General features: G+C 46.9%; 4 non-coding genes across 4 annotated transcripts; all 4 read right to left on the bottom strand.

Moving 5' to 3' along the window:
- Window positions 1-6,304: 6,304 nt before the first annotated feature.
- On the bottom strand, window positions 6,305-6,376 carry trnag-ucc (transfer RNA glycine (anticodon UCC)). Its single transcript has one exon. It is a non-coding gene; the product is annotated as a tRNA-Gly (tRNA).
- Window positions 6,377-8,279: 1,903 nt separating this feature from the next.
- Window positions 8,280-8,362, bottom strand: trnal-aag (transfer RNA leucine (anticodon AAG)). The gene has a single exon. It is a non-coding gene; the product is annotated as a tRNA-Leu (tRNA).
- Window positions 8,363-11,097: 2,735 nt separating this feature from the next.
- Window positions 11,098-11,169, bottom strand: trnag-ucc (transfer RNA glycine (anticodon UCC)). The gene has a single exon. It is a non-coding gene; the product is annotated as a tRNA-Gly (tRNA).
- A 676-nt stretch (window positions 11,170-11,845) lies between these two features.
- On the bottom strand, window positions 11,846-11,928 carry trnai-aau (transfer RNA isoleucine (anticodon AAU)). The gene has a single exon. It is a non-coding gene; the product is annotated as a tRNA-Ile (tRNA).
- Window positions 11,929-19,993: the final 8,065 nt, after the last annotated feature.

The raw sequence follows: 19,993 nt of genomic DNA, 5'->3' as shown, positions 1-19,993 counted from the left end.
CCACCGTGCCCATGACAGCCGCCTAGAGCTGGCGTGTAATCCCGTGATAAAAACAGAAAATGCTGGAAATCCTTAACAGGCCTGGCAGCAGCTATGGAGATGGAAACAGAGAATGGGAGGGAGTGTCGTACTGGATTCGGAACTGTAACTGTCTTTCTCTCTCCACAGATGTTGCCATACCAGTCGAGTTATCCAACATTTTCTATTTCTCTTTCAGGATTTTATGAAGAATCTGCATAGCGGCATTGCCCTTGTGCTCGACTCTTCTATTTGTAAAGACTGCTCACTTATGTCTATTGTTCTGTTCGCAGTGGACGCCACCAAACCAGAAAGAACCAAATTGACCCAGTGATCCCGATATAAAACCAGGGGACAAAAAGTCTTTCTTTTGATTTTACATCAGCAAGGATACAAAATCTAACAGGAATTAAGAAGCACATTGACTTGATAAAATAAGCTTTGCTTCGGAGGAAATGGTAAATTGTTTCAGTGGAATGCACAAAGCGATTTAAATTCTATATTCATCGTCATTTCATTTCAAACTTGATGTGCTTTTACTATTTTTGAACCCTGTATCTGAGTGCCAGAGTCACAGATCTGATTATCCAGTCAGTAACTGATCTTTTCCTGTTGGGTTTTGCTGTGCCAATTTAAGCAGGATTCTCACGTCCTGAGGCCGCCGCTTCCCCGGTGAATGGGAGGCATTGGATCTTCCTGGGGTGAACATTTTGCTGGAGAAATGTAACCTCGTGGAGGAAAAGTTAATATCAGCAGTGGGATTCGGACCCATGCCTCCAGAGGAGACTGTGACCTTAATGCAGTGACTTCGAACGCTCGACCATCCTGACGCGCTGTCGCAAAAGATATGCTGCGTGCAAAAATCGATTAAAATTCTATCTTCGTCGTCATTTAATTTCAAGCTAGAAACAAGTACCAGGTGAAAGATACTGAGGGAGATAGTAAATGGGTGACCAAAAGACAGAGCAAGAGTAGGAAGGCAGTGCAGGTGTCCTCTGCGGTCATCTCCCTGCAAAACAGATATACCGCATTGGATACTGTTGAGGGAGATGGCTCACCAGGGGAAGGCAGCAGCAGCCAGGTTCATGGCACCGTGGCTGGCTCTGCTGCGCAGCTGGGCAGGAAGAAGAATGGCAGGGCTATAGTGATAGGGGACTCAATTGTAAGGGGAATAGACAGGCGGTTCTGCGGACGCAATCGAGACTCCAGGATGGTATGTTGCCTCCCTGGTGCAAGGGTCAAGGATGTCTCGGAGCGGCTGCAGGACATTCTGGGTGGGGGGGGGGGGGGGAGGGTGAACAGCCAGCTGTCGTGGTGCACATATGCACCAACGATATAGGTAAAAAACGGGACAAGGTCCTACAAGCTGAATTTAGGGAGCTTGGAGGAAAACTAAAAAAGTAGGACCTCAAAGGTCGTAATCTCAGGATTGCTACCAGTGCCACGAGCTAGTCAGAGTAGGAGTGTCAGGATTGAGAGGATGAATACGTGGCTCGAGAGATGGTGCAAGAGGGAGGGATTCAAATTCCTGGGACATTGGAACCGGTTCTGGGGGAGGTGGGACCAGTACAAACCGGACGGTCTGCACCTGGGCAGGACTGCAACTGATGCCCTAGGGGGGGTGGTGTTTGCTAGAGCTGTTGGGGAGAGTTGAAACTAATGTGGCAGGGGGATGGGAACCGATGCAGGAAGTTGGAAGGTTGTAAAACAGGGACAGAAATAAAAGGCAGTAATGGGGAAAGTGTAAGGCAGAGAAGCCATAGTCAAAAATCAAAAAGGGCGACAGTACAAGGTACAGTGACTGAGGGGAGCTCAGTGAATAGGACCACGAATACTAAAAGAAATAAAACGGGAAGTGAAAACATTAATGTTAAGCAACGCGGCAGGTTGTTACAGGAAGATATGGGTTCGATGACAAGGAAAATTAGGAGAAAGGTTAAGAGGAAATATAACTTAGGAGAGGTTACTGATCGAGGTGTTAAGATTCAGAACAGAGGTAAAAAAGCCAACATAAGTGTACTTTACCTGAATGCTCGTATTATTCAGAATAAGGTAAATGAGTTGATGGCGCAAATCGTCGTGAATGACTATGATTTAGTGGCCATTACTGAATCATGGTTAAAGGATGGTCACGACTGGGAGTTAAACATCCGAGGGTATCAAACCTTTCGGAAGGACAGAGTGGATGGTAAGGGAGGTGGTGTAGCTCTGTTATTTAAGGATGACATCCGGGCAACAGTAAGGGGTGACACCGGTGCTATGGAGGATAAGGTTGAATCCATTTGGGTGGAAATCAGGAATAGTAAGGCGACAAAGTCACTGATAGGAGTAATCTATAGGCCACCAAATAGTAACATTATGGTGGGGCAGGCAATAAACAATGAAATAACAGATGCATGTAGAAATGGTACACCAGTTATCATGGGGGATTTTAATCTACATGTTGATTGGTTTAACCAGGTCAGTCAAGGCAGCCTTGAGGAGGAGTTTATAGAATGTATCCGCGATAGTTTCCTAGGTGGAACCTACGAGGGAACAAGCGGTCCTAGATCTGGTCCTGTGTAATGAGACAGGATTGATTCAGGATCTCATAGTTAGGGAACCTCTCGGAAGGAGCGATCACAATATGATGGAATTTAAAATACAGATGGAGGGTGAGAAGGTAAAATCAAGCACTAGTGTTTTGCGCTTAAACAAAGGAGATTACAATGGGATGAGAGAAGAACTAGCTAAGGTAGACTGGGAGCAAATATTTTATTGTGAAACAGTTGAGAAACAGTGGAGAACCTTCCAAGTGATTTTGCACAGTGCTCAGCAAAGGTAAATACCAACAAAAAGGAAGGGCGGTAAAAAGAGGGAAAATCGACCGTCGATATCTAAGGAAATAAGGGAGAGTATCAAATTGAAGGATAAAACATACAAAGTAGCAAAGATCAGTGGGAGACTAGAGGACTGGGAAATCTTTAGGGGGCAACTGAAAGCTACTAAAAAAGCTATAAAGAAGAGTAAGATAGATTATGAGAGTAAACTTGCTCAGAATATAAAAACAGATAGTAAAGGTTTCTACAAATACATAAAACAAAAAAGAGTGGCTAAGGTAAATATTTGTCCTTTGGAGGATGAGAAGGGAGATTTAGTAATGGGAGATGAGGAAATGGCTGAGGAACTGAACAGGTTTTTTGGGTCGGTCTTCACAGTGGAAGACACAAATAACATGCCAGTGACTGATGGAAATGAGGCTTTGACAGGTGAGGACCTTGAGAGGATTGTTATCACCAAGGAGGTAGTGATGGGCAAGCTCATGGGGCTAAAGGTAGACAAGTCTCCTGGACCTGATGGAATGCATCCCAGAGTGCTAAAAGGGATGGCTAGGGAAATTGCAAATGCACTAGTGATAATTTACCAAAATTATCTGGGGCCGTCCCGGCGGATTGGAAATTAGCAAACGTGACACCACTGTTTAAAAAAGGAGGTAGGCAGAAAGCGGGTAATTATAGGCCAGTGAGCTTAACTTCGGTAGTAGGGAAGATGCTGGTATCTATCATCAAGGAAGAAATAGCGAGGCATCTGGATGGAAATTGTCCCACTGGACAGACGCAGCATGGGTTCATAAAGGGCAGGTCGCGCCTAACTAATTTAGTGGAATATTTTGAGGACATTAACATTGCGGTAGATAACGGGGAGCCAATGGATGTGGTATATCTGGTATATCTGGATTTCCAGAAAGCCTTTGACAAGGTGCCACACAAAAGGTTGTTGCATCAGATAAAGATGCATGGCATTAAGGGGAAAGTAGTAGCATGGATAGAGGATTGGTTAATTAATAGAAAGCAAAGAGTGGGGATTAATGGGTGTTTCTCTGGTTGGCAATCAGTAGCTAGTGGTGTCCCTCAGTGATCAGTGTTGGGCCCACAACTGTTCACAATTTACATCGATGATTTGGAGTTGGGGACCAAGGGCAATGTGTCCAAGTTTGCATACGACACTAAGATCAGTGGTAAAGCAAAAAGTGCAGAGGATATTGGAAGTCTGCAGAGGGATTTGGATAGGCTAAGTGAATGGGCTAGGGTCTGGCAGATGGAATACAATGTTGACAAATGTGAGGTTATCCATTTTGGTAGGAATAACAGCAAAAGAGATTATTATTTAAATGATAAAATATTAAAACATGCTGCTGTGCAGAGAGACCTGGGTGTTCTAGTGCATGAGTCTCAAAAAGTTGGTTTTCAGGTGCAACAGGTGATTAAGAAGGCAAATGGAATTTTGTCCGTCATTGCTAGAGGGATGGAGTTTAAGACTGGGGAGGGTCTGCTGCAATTGTATAAGGTGTTAGTGAGGCCACACCTAGAGTATTGTGTTCAGTTTTGGTCTCCTTACTTGAGAAAGGACGTACAGGCACTGGAGGGTGTGCAGAGGAGATTCACTAGGTTAATCCCAGAGCTGTAGAGGTTGGATTACGAGGAGAGGTTGAGTAGACTGGGACTGTACTCATTGGAATTTAGAAGGATGAGGGGGGATCTTATAGAAACATATGAGATTATGAAGGGAATAGAAAGGATAGACGCGGGCAGGTTGTTTCCACTGGCGGGTGAAAACAGAACTAGGGGGCATAGCCTCAAAATAAGGGGAAGTAGAATTAGGACTGAGTTTAGAAGGACTTCTTCACCCAAAGCGTTGTGAATCTATGGAATTCCTTGCCCAGTGAAGCAGTAGAGGCTCCTTTATTAAATGTTTTTAAGATAAGGATAGATAGTTTTTTGAAGAATAAAGGGATTAAGGGTTATGGTGTTCGGGCCCGAAAGTGGAGCTGAGTCCACAAAAGATCAGCCATGATCTCATTGAATGGTGGAGCAGGCTCGAGGGGCCAGATGGCCTACTCCTGCTCCTAGTTCTTATATTATCCAGTGATGAACTGGGCTTCTCCCTGTGAGGTCTTGCTGTGCGAATGTAAGCAGGAATCTCATTCCCGAAGGTAACCGCTTCCCCATTGAATCTTCCTGGGGTTGCACATTTTGCTGGAGAAACGTAACCACGTGGAGGAAAAGTTAATGTCAGAAGTAGGATTCGAACCCACCCCTCCAGAGGAGACTGCAACCTTTAACGCAGCGCTTTCGACCATTCGGCCATCCTGACGCGCTGTAACCCAAGATATGCTCCATCGGCGAATCGATTTAAATTCAATTTTCATCTTCATTTCATTTCACACTAGATGTGGTTTTACTATTTTTGAACGCCAGCCAGACTCTTGTATCTGAGTGCGATCGTTCTCCAACACGCTGTGTGTTAAGGAGCTCTCATTTCTGCATTGATCAGTTTGCTCTATTCAACAAAGTCCGTACTGCCGCCTACCTGTTCCTCACACGAAGGTATTAAGAGTCTAAGATCTGAGCGGCCTGATGGATCCAATTAGACAGTTGCATCTTGGCGACTGGAATCTCTCTGCAGAGCTGCTTCTGGTGCTGCTTTCACAGGCTAGTAGCCTAATAGCCCCTCCAGTGTCCAAACACGAGGATGTTCATGCTGTCAAGGCGGCAGAAGAACATTCTGGGAGAAGCCAACTTATTTACATCCGCCAATACAACATGCCAGACTATTTACAACAAGGGAAGTGGAAATTTACCCGGAGTCCTGGGATCATTATTAATTCCTGATCCAGAGTTACTGAGCAGATCATGCCGTCATGAACTGGGCTTCTGCCTGTGGGAACTTGCTGTGCGAATTTAAGCACGAATCTCACGCCCCGAGGCCACCGCTTCCCCTTTGAATCGGAGGTATTGGATCTCCCTGGGCCTGAACATTTTGCTGGAGAAATGTAAGCACGTGGAAGAAAAGTTAATGTCAGAGGGGCATTCGAACCCTCGCCTCCAGCAAGACAGTTTGGCCATCCTGACGAGCTGGGGGAAATGTTATGCTCCGTGCACAAATAGACATAGACATAGAACATACAGTGCTGTAGGAGGCCATTCGGCCTATCGAGTCTGCACCGACCCACTTAAGCCCTCAATTCCACCCTATCACCCTCACCCCGCAACCGGATAATCCTTCCTACTTTTGTGGACACGAAGGGCAATTTTGCATGGCCAATTCAACTAGCCTGCACGTCTTTGGGCTGGAGGAGAAAACCAGAGCACCCGGGGTGAAATTCACGCAGACACAGGGAGAACATGCAGACTCCGCACAGACAGTGACCGAAGCCGGGAATCGAAACTGGAACCCTGGTGCTGTGAAGCAACTGTGCTAACCACGATTCGACCTTGCTGTCCAAAATTTCGAAATAAATTTCTTCTGCGATGGCCGAGAATCGAACACGGGTCAACTGCTTGGAAGGCAACTATGCTCACCACTGTACCACCATCGCTCACAGACCCGCTTTAAATTATATCTTCATTCGCATTTTATTTCTAATCAGTTGTGCTTTTCCTATTTTGGAACACCAGCCATAATCCTGAATCTGAGTACCGTCCTTCTCCAAGCCGCTGGGGGCTAAGGAGCTTCGCATTGATGCATTGATCAGTTTGCTGCAATCAACAAAGACCGAACTCCCGCCGACCTGTTCCTCACACGACGGTATTGAGAGTCTAAGATCTGAGCGGCGTGAAGGATCCAATTGTACAGTTGCATCCTTGCGACTGGAAACTCTCTCCACAGCTGATTCTGGTGCTGCTTTCACAAACAAGTAGCCAGAGAACCCTTCAGTGTCAAAACAGGAGGTCGCTCATGCTGTAAAGGCGGCAGAAGAACTTTCTGGAAGAAGCCAACTGATTCACGTCCGACAATCCAACCAGCCAGACTATTTACAACAAGGGAAGTGGAAATTTACTCGGAGTCCTGGGATCAATATTAATTCCTCAACCAGAGTCACTGAGCAGATCATCCCGTCATGAACTGGGCTTCTGACTGTGGGGTCTTGCTGTGCGAATTTAAGTGCGAATCTCACGTCCCGAGGCCACCGCTTCCCCATTGAATGGGAGGTATTAGATCTTCCTGGGGTTGAACATTTGTTGGAGAAATGTAACCTCGTGGAAAAAAAGGCAATGTCCGAAGTAGGATTCGAACCCACGCCTCCAGAGGAGACTGCAACATTAACGCAGCGCCTTCGACCGCTCGGCCAGCCTGACGAGCTGGCGACAACGTTATGCTACGTGCACAAATAGACATAGACAGAGAACATACAGAGCAGAAGGAGTCCATTCGGCCCATCGAGTCTGCACCGACCCACTTAAGACGTCAATTCCATCCTATCACACTCACCCCGCAACCCAATAATCCTTCCTACTTTTTTGGACACTAAAGGCAATTACGCATGACCAATTCCCCTAGCCAGAGCGTCTTTATGCTGTGGGAGGAAACCGGAGCACCCGGGGTGAAATTCACGCAGACATGGGGAGAACGTGCAGACTCCGCACAGACAGTGACCCAAGCCGGGAATCGAACCTGGAACCCTGGAGCTGTGAAACAACTGTGCTAACCACGGCGCTACCTTGCTCCCCAAAATTTCGAAATAAATTTTTTCTGTGATGGCCGGGCATCGAACCTAGATGAAATGCTTGGAAGGCAGCTATGCTCACCATTATACCACCATCGCTCACTGAAGAACTTTAAATTCTATCTTCATTGACTTTTCATTTCTAATCAGTTGTGCTTTTCCTATTTTTGAACACCAGCCAGAGTCCTGTATCTAAGTGCCGTCCTTCTCCAAGCCGCTGGGGGTTAAGGAGCTTCGCATTGTTGCATTGATCAGTTTGCTGCAATCAACAAAGACCGAACTCCCGCCGACCTGTTCCTCACATGAAGATATTGAGAGTCTAAGATCTGAGCGGCGTGAAGGATCCAATTATACAGTTGCATCCTTGCGACTGGAATCTCTCTCCACAGCTGCTTCTGGTGCTGCTTTCACAAACAAGTAGCCAGAGAACCCTCCAGTGTCCAAACAGGAGGACATTCATCCAGTAAAGGCGGCAGTAGAGTTTTCGGGGAGATGTCGACTGAGACACCTCAATAATCCAACCAGCCAGACTATTTACAACAAGGGACGAGACATTTACCCGGAATCCTGGGATCATTATTAATTCCTCAAATAGTGTCACTGAGCAGATTATCCAGTTGCGAACTGGGCTTCTGCCTGTGGGGTCTTGCTGTGCGAATATCAGCAGGAATCTCATTCCCGGAGTCCACCGCTTTCGCATTGAATGGGAAGTATTGGATCTTCCTGGTGTTGCAAATGTTGCTGGAGAAATGTAACCACGTGGAGGAAAAGGGAATGTCAGAAGTGGGATTCGAAACCACGCCTCCAGAGAAGACTGCGACCTTAACGCAGCGCCTTCGACCGCTCGGCCATCCTGAAGCACTGCGGCAAAAGATATGCTCCATGCGCAAATCGATTTAAATTTAATTTTCATCTTCATTTCATTTCGAACTAGATGTGGGTTAACTATTTTTCAACGCCAGCCAGACTCTTGCATCTGAGTGCGATGGTTCTCCAACACGCTGTGTGTTAAGGAGCTCTCATTTCTGCATTGATCAGTTTGCTCCAATCAACAAAGTCCGTCCTGCCGTCTAACTGTTCCTTACACGAACGTATTAAGAGTCTAAGATCTGAGTGGCGGGAAGGATCCAATGAGAAAGTTGCATCCTGGCGACTGGAATCTCTCTCCACAGCTGGTTCTGGTGCTGCTTTCACAAACAAGTAGCCGAATAACGCCTCCAGTGTCCAAACACGAGGATGTTCATGCTGTAAAGGCGGCAGAAGAACTTTCTGGAAGAAGCCAACTGATACACGTCCGACAATCCGACCAGCCAGACTATATACAACAAGGGAAGTGGAAACTTACCCGGAGTCCTGGGATCAGTATTAATTCGTCAACCAGAGTCACTGAGCAGATTATCCAGTTATGAACTGGGCTTCTGCCTGTGGGGTCTTGCTGTGCGAATATCAGCAGGAATCTCATTCCAGGAGGCCACCGCTTCCTCATTGAATGGGAGGTATTGGACCTTCCTGGTGTTGCATATTTTGCTGGAGGAACGTAACCACGTGGAGGAAAAGGGAATGTCAGAAGTGGGATTCGAACCACGCTTCCAGATAAGACTGCTACCTTAACGCAGCGCCCACGACCGCTCGGCCAGCCTGACGCATGGCGGCCGAAGATTTGCTCCATGCGCAAATCGATTTAAATTTAATTTTCATCTTCATTTCATTTCATTTCAAACTAGATGTGGTTTTACTATTTTTGAACGCCAGCCAGACTCTTGCATCTGAGTGCGATCGTTCTCCAACGCGCTGTGTGTTAAGGAGCTCTCATTTCTGCATTGATCAGTTTGCTCCAATCAACAAAGTCCGTACTGCCGTCTAACTGTTCCTGACACGAAGGTATTAAGAGTCTAAGATCTGAGTGGCGGGAAGGATCCAATTATACAGTTGCATCCTTGCGACTGGAATCTCTCTCCACAGCTGCTTCTGGTGCTGCTTTCACAAACAAGTAGCCAGAAAACCCTTCAGTGTCCAAACAGGAGGTCGTTCATCCAGTAAAGGCGGCAGAAGAGTTTTCTGGGAGATGTCGACTGAGACACCTCGACAATCCAACCAGCCAGACTATTTACAACAAGAGACGAGACATTTGCCCGGAATCCTGGGATCATTATTAATTCCACAAATAGAGTCACTGAGCAGATTATCCAGTTATGAACTGAGCTTCTGCCTGTGGGGTCTTGCTGTGCGAATATCAGCAGGAATCTCATTCCAGGAGGCCACCGCTTACCCATTGAATGGGAGGTATTGGATCTTCCTGGCGTTGCAAATTTTGCTGGAGAAACTTAACCACGTGGAGGAAAAGTTAATGTCAGAAGGGGAATTCGAACCCACGCCTCCAGAGGAGAGTGCGATCTTAACACAGCGCTCTCGACCGCTCGGCCATCCTGACGCACTGTGGCCAAAGATATGCTCCATGCGCAAATCGATTTAAATTTAATTTTCATCTTCATTTCATTTCAAACTAGATGTGGTTTTACTATTTTTGAACGCCAGTCAGACTCTTCCATCTGAGTGCGATCGTTCTCCAACACGCTGTGTGTTAAGGAGCTCTCATTTCTGCATTGATCAGTTTGCTCCAATCAACAAAGTCCGTACTGCCGTCTAACTGTTCCTTACACGAAGGAATTAAGAGTCTAAGATCTGAGTGGCGGGAAGGATCCAATGAGACAGTTGCATCCTGGCGACTGGAATATCTCTGCACAGCTGCATCTGGTGCTGCTTTCACAGAGAAGTAGCCGAATAACGCCTCCAGTGTCCAAACACGAGGATGTTCATGCTGTAAAGGCGGCAGAAGAACTTTCTGGAAGAAGCCAACTGATTCACGTCCGACAATCCAACCAGCCAGACTATTTACAACAATGGAAGTGGAAATTTACCCGGAGTCCTGGCATCAGTATTTATTCCTCAACCAGAGTCACTGAGCAGATCATCCAGTCATGAACTGGGCTTCTGACTGTGGGTCTTGCTGTGCGAATTTAAGTACGAATCTCGCGTCCCGAGGCCACCGCTTCCCCATTGAATGGGAGGTATGAGATCTTCCTGGGGTTGAACAATTTTTGGAGAAATGTAACCTCGTGGAAAAAAAGGCAATGTTAGAAGTAGGATTCGAACCCACGCCTCCAGAGGAGGAGACTGCGTCCTTAACGCCGCGCCTTCGACCGCTCGGCCACCCTGACGAGCTGCAGAAACTGTTATGCTCATGCACAAATAGACATAGAACATACAGTGCAGAAGGAGTCCATTCGCCCATCGAGTCTGCACCGATCCACTTAAGACGTCAATTCCATCCTACCACCCTCACCCCGCAACCCAATAATCCTTCCGACCTTTTTGGACACGAAGGGCAATTACGCATGACCAATTCCCCGAGCCAGCTCGTCTTTATGCCGTGGGAGGAAACCGGAGCACCCGGGGTGAAATTCAGGCAGACATGGGGAGAACGTGCAGACACCGCACAGACAGTGACCCAAGCCGGGAATCGAACCTGGAACCCTGGAGCTGTGAAACAACTGTGCTACCTTGCTGCCCAAAATTTCGAAATAAGCTTTTTCTGCGATGGCTGGGAATCGAACCCAGGTCAACTGCTTGGAAGGCAGCTATGCTCACCATTATACCACCATCGCTCACTGAAGAACTTTAAATTCTATCTTCATTGTCATTTTATTTCTAATCAGTTGTGCTTTTCCTATTTTTGAACACCAGCCAGAGTCCTGTATCTGAGTGCCGTCCTTCTCCAAGCCGCTAGGGGTTAAGGAGCTTCGCGTCGTTGCATTGATCAGTTTGCTGCAATCAACAAAGACCGAACTCCCGCCGACCTGTTCCTCACATGAAGATATTGAGAGTCTAAGATCTGAGCGGCGTGAAGGATCCAATTATACAGTTGCATCCTTGCGACTGTAATCTCTCTCCACAGCTTCTTCTGGTGCTGCTTTCACAAACACGTAGCCAGAAAACCCTTCAGTGTCCAAACAGGAGGACGTTCATCCAGTAAAGGCGGCAGAAAAGTATTCTGCGAGAGGTCGACTGAGACATCTCAATAATCCAACCAGCCAGACTATTTACAACAAGAGAAGAGAAATTTACCCGGAATCCTGGGATCCTTATTAATAGCTCAAACAGAGTCACTGAGCAGATTATCCAGTCATGAACTGGGCATCTGCCTGTGGGGTCTCGCTGTGCGAATATACGCAGGAATCTCATTCCCGGAGGACAACGCTTCCCCATTGAATGGGAGGTATTGGATCTTCCTGGCGTTGCAAATTTTGCTGGAGAAATGTAACCACGTGGAGGAAAAGTTAATGTCAGAAGTGGAATTCGAACCCACACCTCCAAAGGAGACTGCGATATTAACGCAGCGCCTTTGACCGCTCGGTCATCCTGACGCACTGTGGCCAAAGATATGCGCCATGCGCAAATCGATTTAAATTTAATTTTCATCTTCATTTCATTTCAAACTAGATGTGGTTTTACTATTTTTGAACGCCAGCCAGACTCTTGTATCTGAGTGCGATCGTTCTCCAACGCGCTGTGTGATAAGGAGCTCTCATTTCTGCATTGATCAGTTTGCTCCAATCAACAAAGTCCGTACTGCCGCCTACCTGTTCCTCACACGAAGGTATTAAGAGTCTAAGATCTGAGCGGCGGAAAGGATCCAATTAGACAGTTGCATTCTGGCGACTGTAACTCTCTCCACAGCTGCATCTGGTGCTGCTTTCACAGACAAGTAGCCGAATAACGCCTCCAGTGTCCAAACACAAGGAAGTTCATGCTGTAAAGGCGGCAGAAGAACTTTCTGGGAGAAGCCAACGGATTCACCTGCGCCAATCCAAGCAGCCAGACTATTTACAACAAGGGAAGTGAAAATTTACCAGGAGTCCTGTGATCATTATTAATTCCTCAACCAGAGTCACTGAGCAGATCATCTCGTCATGAACTTGGCTTCTGCCTGCGGGGTCTTGCTGTGCGTATTTAAGCAAGAATCTCACGCCCTGAGGCCACCGCTTCGCCATTGAATCGGAGGTATTGGATTATCCTCGGGTTCAACACTTCGCTGGAGAAATGGATCCTCGCGGATGAAAGTTGAATGTCTGAAGTGAGATTCGAACACACGTCTCCAGAGGAGACTGTGACCGAAACGCAGCACCTTCATCCGCTCGGCCATCGGTACGCGCTGTGACAAACGGTGTGTTCCGTGCACGAATCGATTTAAATTCTATCGTCATTGTCATTTCATTTCAAACAAGAACAAAGAACAAAGAAAAGTACAGCACAGGAACAGGCCCTTCGGCCCTCCAAGCCCGTGCCGACCATGCTACCCGTCTAAACTAAAATCTTCTATACTTCCTGGTTCCGTATCCCTCTATTCCCATCCTATTCCTGTATTTGTCAAAATGCCCCTTCCATGTTACTATCGTCCATGGTCCCACCGCCTCCTCCGGCAGCGAGTTCCAGGCACCCACTACCCTCTGTGTAAAAAACGTGCCTCGTACATCTCCTCTAAACATTGCCCCGCGCACCTTAAACCGATGCCGCCCAGTAATTAACACCCCTACCCTGGGCAAATGCCTCTGACTATCCACTGTGTCTATGCCCCTCATAATTTTGTAGACCACTATCAGCTCGCCCGTCAACCTCCGTCGTTCCAGTGAGAACAAACCGAGTTTATTCAACCGCTCCTCATAACTAATGCCCTCCATACCGGGCATCATCCTGGTAAATCTCTTCTGCACCCTTCATAAAGCCTCCACACCCTTCTGGTAGTGTGGCGACCAGAATTGAACACTCTACTCAAAGTGTGGCCAAACTAAGGTTCTATACAGCTGCAACATGACGTGCCAATTCTTGTACTTAGTGCCCCGGCCAATGAAGGCAAGCATGCCGTATGCCTTTCTGACTACCTTCTCCACCTGTGTTGCCCCTTTCAATGACCTGTGGACCTGTTCACCTTGATCTCTCTGACTTTCAATACTCTCGAGTGTTCTACCATTCACTGTATATTCCCTACCTCCATTAGACCTTCCAAAATGCATTACCTCACATTTGTCCGGATTAAACGCCATCTGCCATCTCTCCACCCACGTCTCCAAACGATCTAAATCCTGCGGTATCCGCTGACTGTCCTCATCTCTATCCGCAATTCCACCAATCTGTGTGTCGTCTGCAAACTTACTTATCAGAGCAGTTACATTTTCCTCCAAATCATTTATGTTTTCTACGAACATCAAAGGTCCCAGCACTGATCCCTGCGGAACACCACTAGTCACAGCCATCCAATTAGGAAGGCACCCTTCCATTGCTGCACTCTGCCTTCTATGACCTAACCAGTTCTCGATCTAACTTGCCAGCTCACCCCTGATCCCATGTGACTTCAACTTTTGTGCCGGTCTACCATGAGGGACCTTGTCAAAGGCCTTACTGAAGTCCATATAGATAACATCCACTGCCCTACCTGCATCAATCATCTTTGTGACCTCTTCGAAAAACTGAGTTTACCTTGACAATCCAACCAACCAAACTACTCACAACAAGAGAAGAGGAATTTTACCCGGAGTCCTGGGATCAATGTTAATTCCTCAACCAGAGTCACTGAGCAGATCATCCAGCCATGAATTGGGTTTCTATCTGTACGGTCTTCTTGTGCGAATCGAAGCAGGAATCTCATGTCCTGAGGCCACCGCTTCCCCATTGTATCTGAGTTATTGGACCTTCCTGAGGTTGAACATTTTGCTGCAGAAATTTAACCTCGTGGACGGAAAGTTAATGTCAGCAGTGGGATTCGAACACACGCCTCCAGACGAAACTGCCACCTGAATGCAGTGTCTACGATCGCTCGGCCATCCTGAGACGCTCTGGCAGAAGCCCTCCTCCGTGCACAAATCGATTTGAGATCTTTCTTAATCATCATTTCATTCTAAACTCGATGTGATTTTCCTATTTTTGAACCACAGCCAGAGTCTTGCATCCGACTGGCATCGATCTCCAAGCCGCTGGGGGTTATGGAGCTTCTCAACGCTGCATTGACCTGTTTGCTCCAATCAACAAAGACCAAACTGCCGCCGACCTGTTCCTCATTATTGAGAGTCGAAGATCTGAGCGGCGTGAAGGATGCAATTAGACTGTTGCATTCTTGCGACTGGAATCTTTCTCCACAGCTGCTTCTCTTGCTGCTTTCACAGACAAGTAGCCAAAGAACCCCTGCAGTGTCCAAACAGGAGGACGTTCATCCAGTAAAGGCAGCAGAAGAGGATTATGTGAGAGGTTAAATGAGTCACCTCGACAATCCAACCAGCCAGACTATTTACAACAAGTGAAGAGGAATTTTGACCGGAGTCCTGGGATCCATATTAATTCCTCAACCAGAGTCACTGAGCAGATTATCCGGTCACTAGCTGGGACTTTGCCAGTGGGGTATTGCTGTGCCAATTTAAGCAGGAATCTCACGTCCTGAGGCCAACGGTTCCCCATTGAATGGGAGGTATTGGATGTTTGGTGGTTGAACATTTTGCTGGAGAAATGTAACCTCGTGGAAGAAGAGTTAATGTCAGAAGTGGGAGTCGAACACAGGCCTCAGGGAAGACTGCGATCTTAATGCTGCGACTGGGACCTTAAAGCAGCGCCTTCGAACGTTCGGCCACCCTGCCGCGCTGTGGCAACAGATATGCTCCGTGCACAAATCGATTTAAATTCTATCTTCATCGTAATTTCCTTTCAAACAAGATGTTCTTTTCCTATTTTTGAACCCCAGCCAGAGACCTGCATCTGAGTGCGATCTTTCTCCAAGCCGCTGGGGGGTTAAGGAGCTTTTCATTGCTGCATTTATCAGTTTGCTCCAATCAACAAAGACCGAGCTGCCGCCTACCTGTTCCTCACGCGAAGGTATTGAGAGTCTAAGATCTGAGCGGCGTGAAAGCTCCAATTAGACAGTTGCATCCTGGCGACTGGAATCTCTCTCCACAGCTGCTTCTGGTGCCGCTTTCACAGACAAGTCGCCAAAGAACCTCTTCTGTGTCCACACAGGAGGAAGTTCATCTCATGTCCTGAGGCCACAACTTCCCAATTGAACCGGAGGTATTGGATCTTCCTGGGGTTGAACATTTTGTTTGAGGAACATAACCTCATGGAAGGAATGTTAATGTCAGAAGGGAATTCGAACGCACGCTTCCAGAGGAGACTGCAAACTTAACGCAGCGCCTTCGACCGCTCGGCCATCCTAACGCTTTGTGACAAAACAGATGCTCCGTGCACAAATCGATTTAAATTCTATATTCATCGTAATTTCTTTTCACACTTCATGTGCTTTTCCTATTTTTGAACCCCAGCCAGAGTCCTCTATCTGAGTGCCGTCCTTCTCCAAGCCGCTGGTGTTTAACGAGCTTCTCATTGCTGCATTGATCAGTTTGCTCCAATCAACAAAGACCGAGCTGCCGCCTACCTGTTTCTCACGCGAAGGTGTTGAGAGTCTAAGATCTGAGCGGCGTGAAAGCTCCAATTAGACAGTTGCATCCTGGCGACTGGAATCTCTCTCCACAGCTGCTTCTGGTGCTGCTTTCACAGACAAGTAGGCAAAGAACCCCTTCAGCGTCCAAACAGGAGGACATTCATCCAGCAAAGGCGGCACAAGAGGATTCTGGGAGAGGTCAACTGAGTCACCTCGACAATCCAGCCAGACAGGCTATTTACAACAAGAGAAGAGGAATTTGACCCGGCGTCCTGGGATCAATATTAATTCCTCAACCACAGAGCAGATCATCCAGTCATTAACTGTGCTATTGCCTGTGGGGTTTTGCTGTGCCAATTTAAGGATGAATCACATGTTCTGAGGCCACCGCTTCCCCATTGAATCGGAGGTATTGCATCTTCCTGAACTTCAACGTTTTGCTGCAGAAACGTAACCTCGTGGAGGAAAAGTTAATGTCAGAAGTGGGACTCGAAGCCACGCCTCCAGAGGAGACTGTGACCTTAACGCAGCGCCTTCGGCAGCTCGGCCATCCTGACGAGGTGTGGCCAAATATATGCTCCATGCACAAATCGATTTAAATTCCACCTGCATTTGCATTTCTTTTCAAACTTGATATGCTTTTCCTATTTCTGTAACCCAGCCAGAGCCCCGTATCTGGGTGCCATCCTTCTCCAAGCCGCTGGGGTTTGAGGAGCTTCTCATTGCTGCACTGATCTGTTTGCTCCAATCAACAAAGACGGAACTGCCGCCGACCTGTTCCTCACACGAAGGTATTGAGAATCTAAGATCTGTGAGGCGTGATATATCCAATATAACAGCTGCATCGTGGCGACTGGAATCTCTCTCCACAGCTGCTTCTGGTGATGATTTCACAGACAAATAGCCTAATAACCACTCCAGTGTTCAAACAGGATGAAGTGCATCCAGTTAAGGCGGCAGAAAAGGATTCTGGGAGAAGTCAACTGAATCACCTCGACAATCCAACCAGACCGGCTATTAACAACAAGGGAAGAGGAATTTTGGCAGGCGCCCTGGGATCAAAATTAATTGCTCAAACAGACTTACTGACCAGATCATCTATCGTGAACTGGGCATCTGCCTGTAGGGTCTTGTTCTGCCAACTAAAGCAGGAATCTCACGTCCTGAGGCCACCACTTCCCCATGGAATCGAAGTAATGGACCTTCCTGGGGTTGAACATTACTTGGGGGAAAAGTTAATGTTAGAAGTGGGATTCGAACCCACGCCTCCAGAGGAGACTGCGACCTTAACTCAGCGCCTTTGACCGATCGGACATCCTGACGCGTTGCGACAAAATATATGCCCCGTGCACAAATCTATTTAAATTCTATCTTCATTGACATTTCGTTCCAAACTTGATGTGATTTTACTATTTCTGAACCCCAGCCAGTGTCCTGTATCTGAGAGCCTTCCTTCTCCAAGCCGCTGGGGGTTAAGGAGATTCTCATTGCTTCTTTATCAGTTTTCTCTAATCAACAAAGTCCGAACAGCCGCCTTACTGTTCCTCACACGAAGGTATAGAGAGTCTAAGATCTGACCGGCGTGAAGGATCCAACTAGACAGTTGCATACTGGCGACTGGAATCTCTCTCCACAGCTGTTTCTGGTGCTGCTTACACAGGCAAGTAGCCGAATAACCCCTCCAGTGTCCAAACAGGAGGAAGTTGATCCAGTAAAGGCGGTAGAAGAGGATTCTGGGAGAGGTCAACTGAGTCATTTCGACAATCCAACAAGACAAGCTATTTACACCAAGAGAAGAGGAATTTTACCCGGAGTCCTGGGATCAATATTAATTTGTCTACCAGACTCACTGAGCATATCATCCAGTCATAAGACATAGGAGCGGAAGCAAGGCCATTCGGCCCATCGAGCCCACTCCACCATTCAATCATGGCTGATTTCAACTCCATTTACCCGCTCTCAATACAAGCCCTTAATTCCTCGAGAAATCAAGAATTTATCAACTTCTGTCTTAAAGACACTCAACGTCCCGGCCTCCACCGCCCTCTGTGGCAATGAATTCCACAAACCCACTACTCTTTGGCTGAAGAAATTTCTCCTCATCTCTGTTCTAAAGTGATTCCCTTTTATTCTAAGGCTGTGCCCCCGGCTCCTAGTCTCCCCTGCTCATGGAAACAACTTCCCTACGTCCACCCTATCTAAGCCATTAATTATCTTTTAAGTTTCTATTAGATATCCCCTCAACCTCCTAAACTCCAATGAATATAATCCCAGGATCCTCAGACGTTCATCGTATGTTTGGCCTACCATTCCTGGGATCATCCGTGTGAATCTCCGCTGGACCCGCTCCAGTGCCAGTATGTCCTTCCTGAGGTGTGGGGCCCAACATTTCTCACAGTCTTCTAAATGGGGCCTAACTAACGCTTTATAAAGCTTCAGAAGTACATCCCTGCTTTTATATTCCAAGCCTCTTGAGATAAATGACAACATTGCATTTGCTTTCTTAATTACGGACTCAACCTGCAGGTTTACCTTGAGAGAATCCTGGACTAGGACTCCCAAGTCCCTTTGCTCTTCAGCATTATGAATTTTGTCACCGTTTAGAAAATAGTCCATGCCTCTATTCTTTTTTCCAAAGTGCAAGACCTCGCACTTGCCCACGTTGAATTTCATCAGCCATTTCTTGGACCACTTTCCTAAACTGTCTAAATCTTACTGCAGCCTCCCCACCTCCTCCATACTACCTGCCCCTCCACCTATCTTTGTATCATCGGCAAACTTAGCCAGAATGTCCCCAGTCCCGTCATCTAGATCGTTAATATATAATGAGAACAGCTGTGGCCCCAACACTGAACCCTGCGGGACACCACTCATCACCGGTTGCCATTCCGAAAAAGAGCATTTTATCCCAACTCTCTGCCTTCTGCCTGACAGCCAATCGTCAATCCATGTTAGTACCTTGCCTCGAATACCATGGGCCCTTATTTTACTCAGCAGTCTCCCGTGAGGCACCTTATCAAAGGCCTTTTGGAAGTCAAGATAGATAACATCCATTGGCTCTCCTTGGTCTAACCTATGTGTTATCTCTTCAAAGAACTCTAACAGGTTTGTCAGGCACGACCTCCCCTTACTAAATCCATGCTGACTTGTCCTGATCCGACCCCGTACTGACAAGAATTTAGAAATCTCATCCTTAACAATGGATTCTAGAATCTTGCCAACAACCGAGGATAGACTAATTGGCCTATAATTTTCCATCTTTTTCCTTGTTCCCTTCTTGAACAGGGGGGTTACAACAGCGATTTTCCAATCCTCTGGGACTTTCCCTGACTCCAGTGACTTTTGAAAGATCATAACTAACGCCTCCACTATTTCTTCAGATATCTCCTTTAGAACTCGAGGATGTATCCCATCTGGGCCCGGAGATTTATCAATTTTTAGACCTCTTTGTTTCTCTAGCACTTTCTCCTTTGTGATGGATACCATATTCAACTCTGCCCCCTGACTCTCCTGAATTGTTGGGATATTACTCATGTCTTCTACTGTGAAGACTGACGCAAAGTACTTATTTAGTTCCTCAGCTGTTTCCTTCTCTCCCATCACTAGATTACCAGGGACATTTTGGAGCGGCCCAATGTCTACTTTTGCCTCCCGTTTGTTTTTAATGTATTTAAAGAAACTTTTATTATCAATCCTAACGTTACTTGCTGGCCTACCTTCATAATTGATCCTCTCTTTCCTTATTTCTCTCTTTGTTATCCTGTTTGTTTTTGTAGCCTTCCGAATCTTCTGACTTCCCACTACTCTTTGCCACATTATAGGCTTTCTCTGTTGCTTTGATGCATTCCCTAACTTCCTTTGTCAGCCATGGCTGCCTACTCCCCCCTCTGATAACCTTTCTTTTCTTTGGGACGAACATCTGTACTGTGTCCTCAATTACTCCCAGAAACTCCTGCCATTGCTGTTCTACTGTCTTTCCCACTAGGCTCTGCTCCCAGTCGATTTTCGTC

The sequence above is a fragment of the Scyliorhinus torazame genome, chromosome 24, assembly GCF_047496885.1.
Source record: "Scyliorhinus torazame isolate Kashiwa2021f chromosome 24, sScyTor2.1, whole genome shotgun sequence".
Lineage (NCBI taxonomy): Eukaryota > Metazoa > Chordata > Chondrichthyes > Carcharhiniformes > Scyliorhinidae > Scyliorhinus > Scyliorhinus torazame.
The sequence above is the reverse complement of the archived record's forward strand: the minus strand, read 5'-3'. Positions and strand labels throughout refer to the sequence as shown.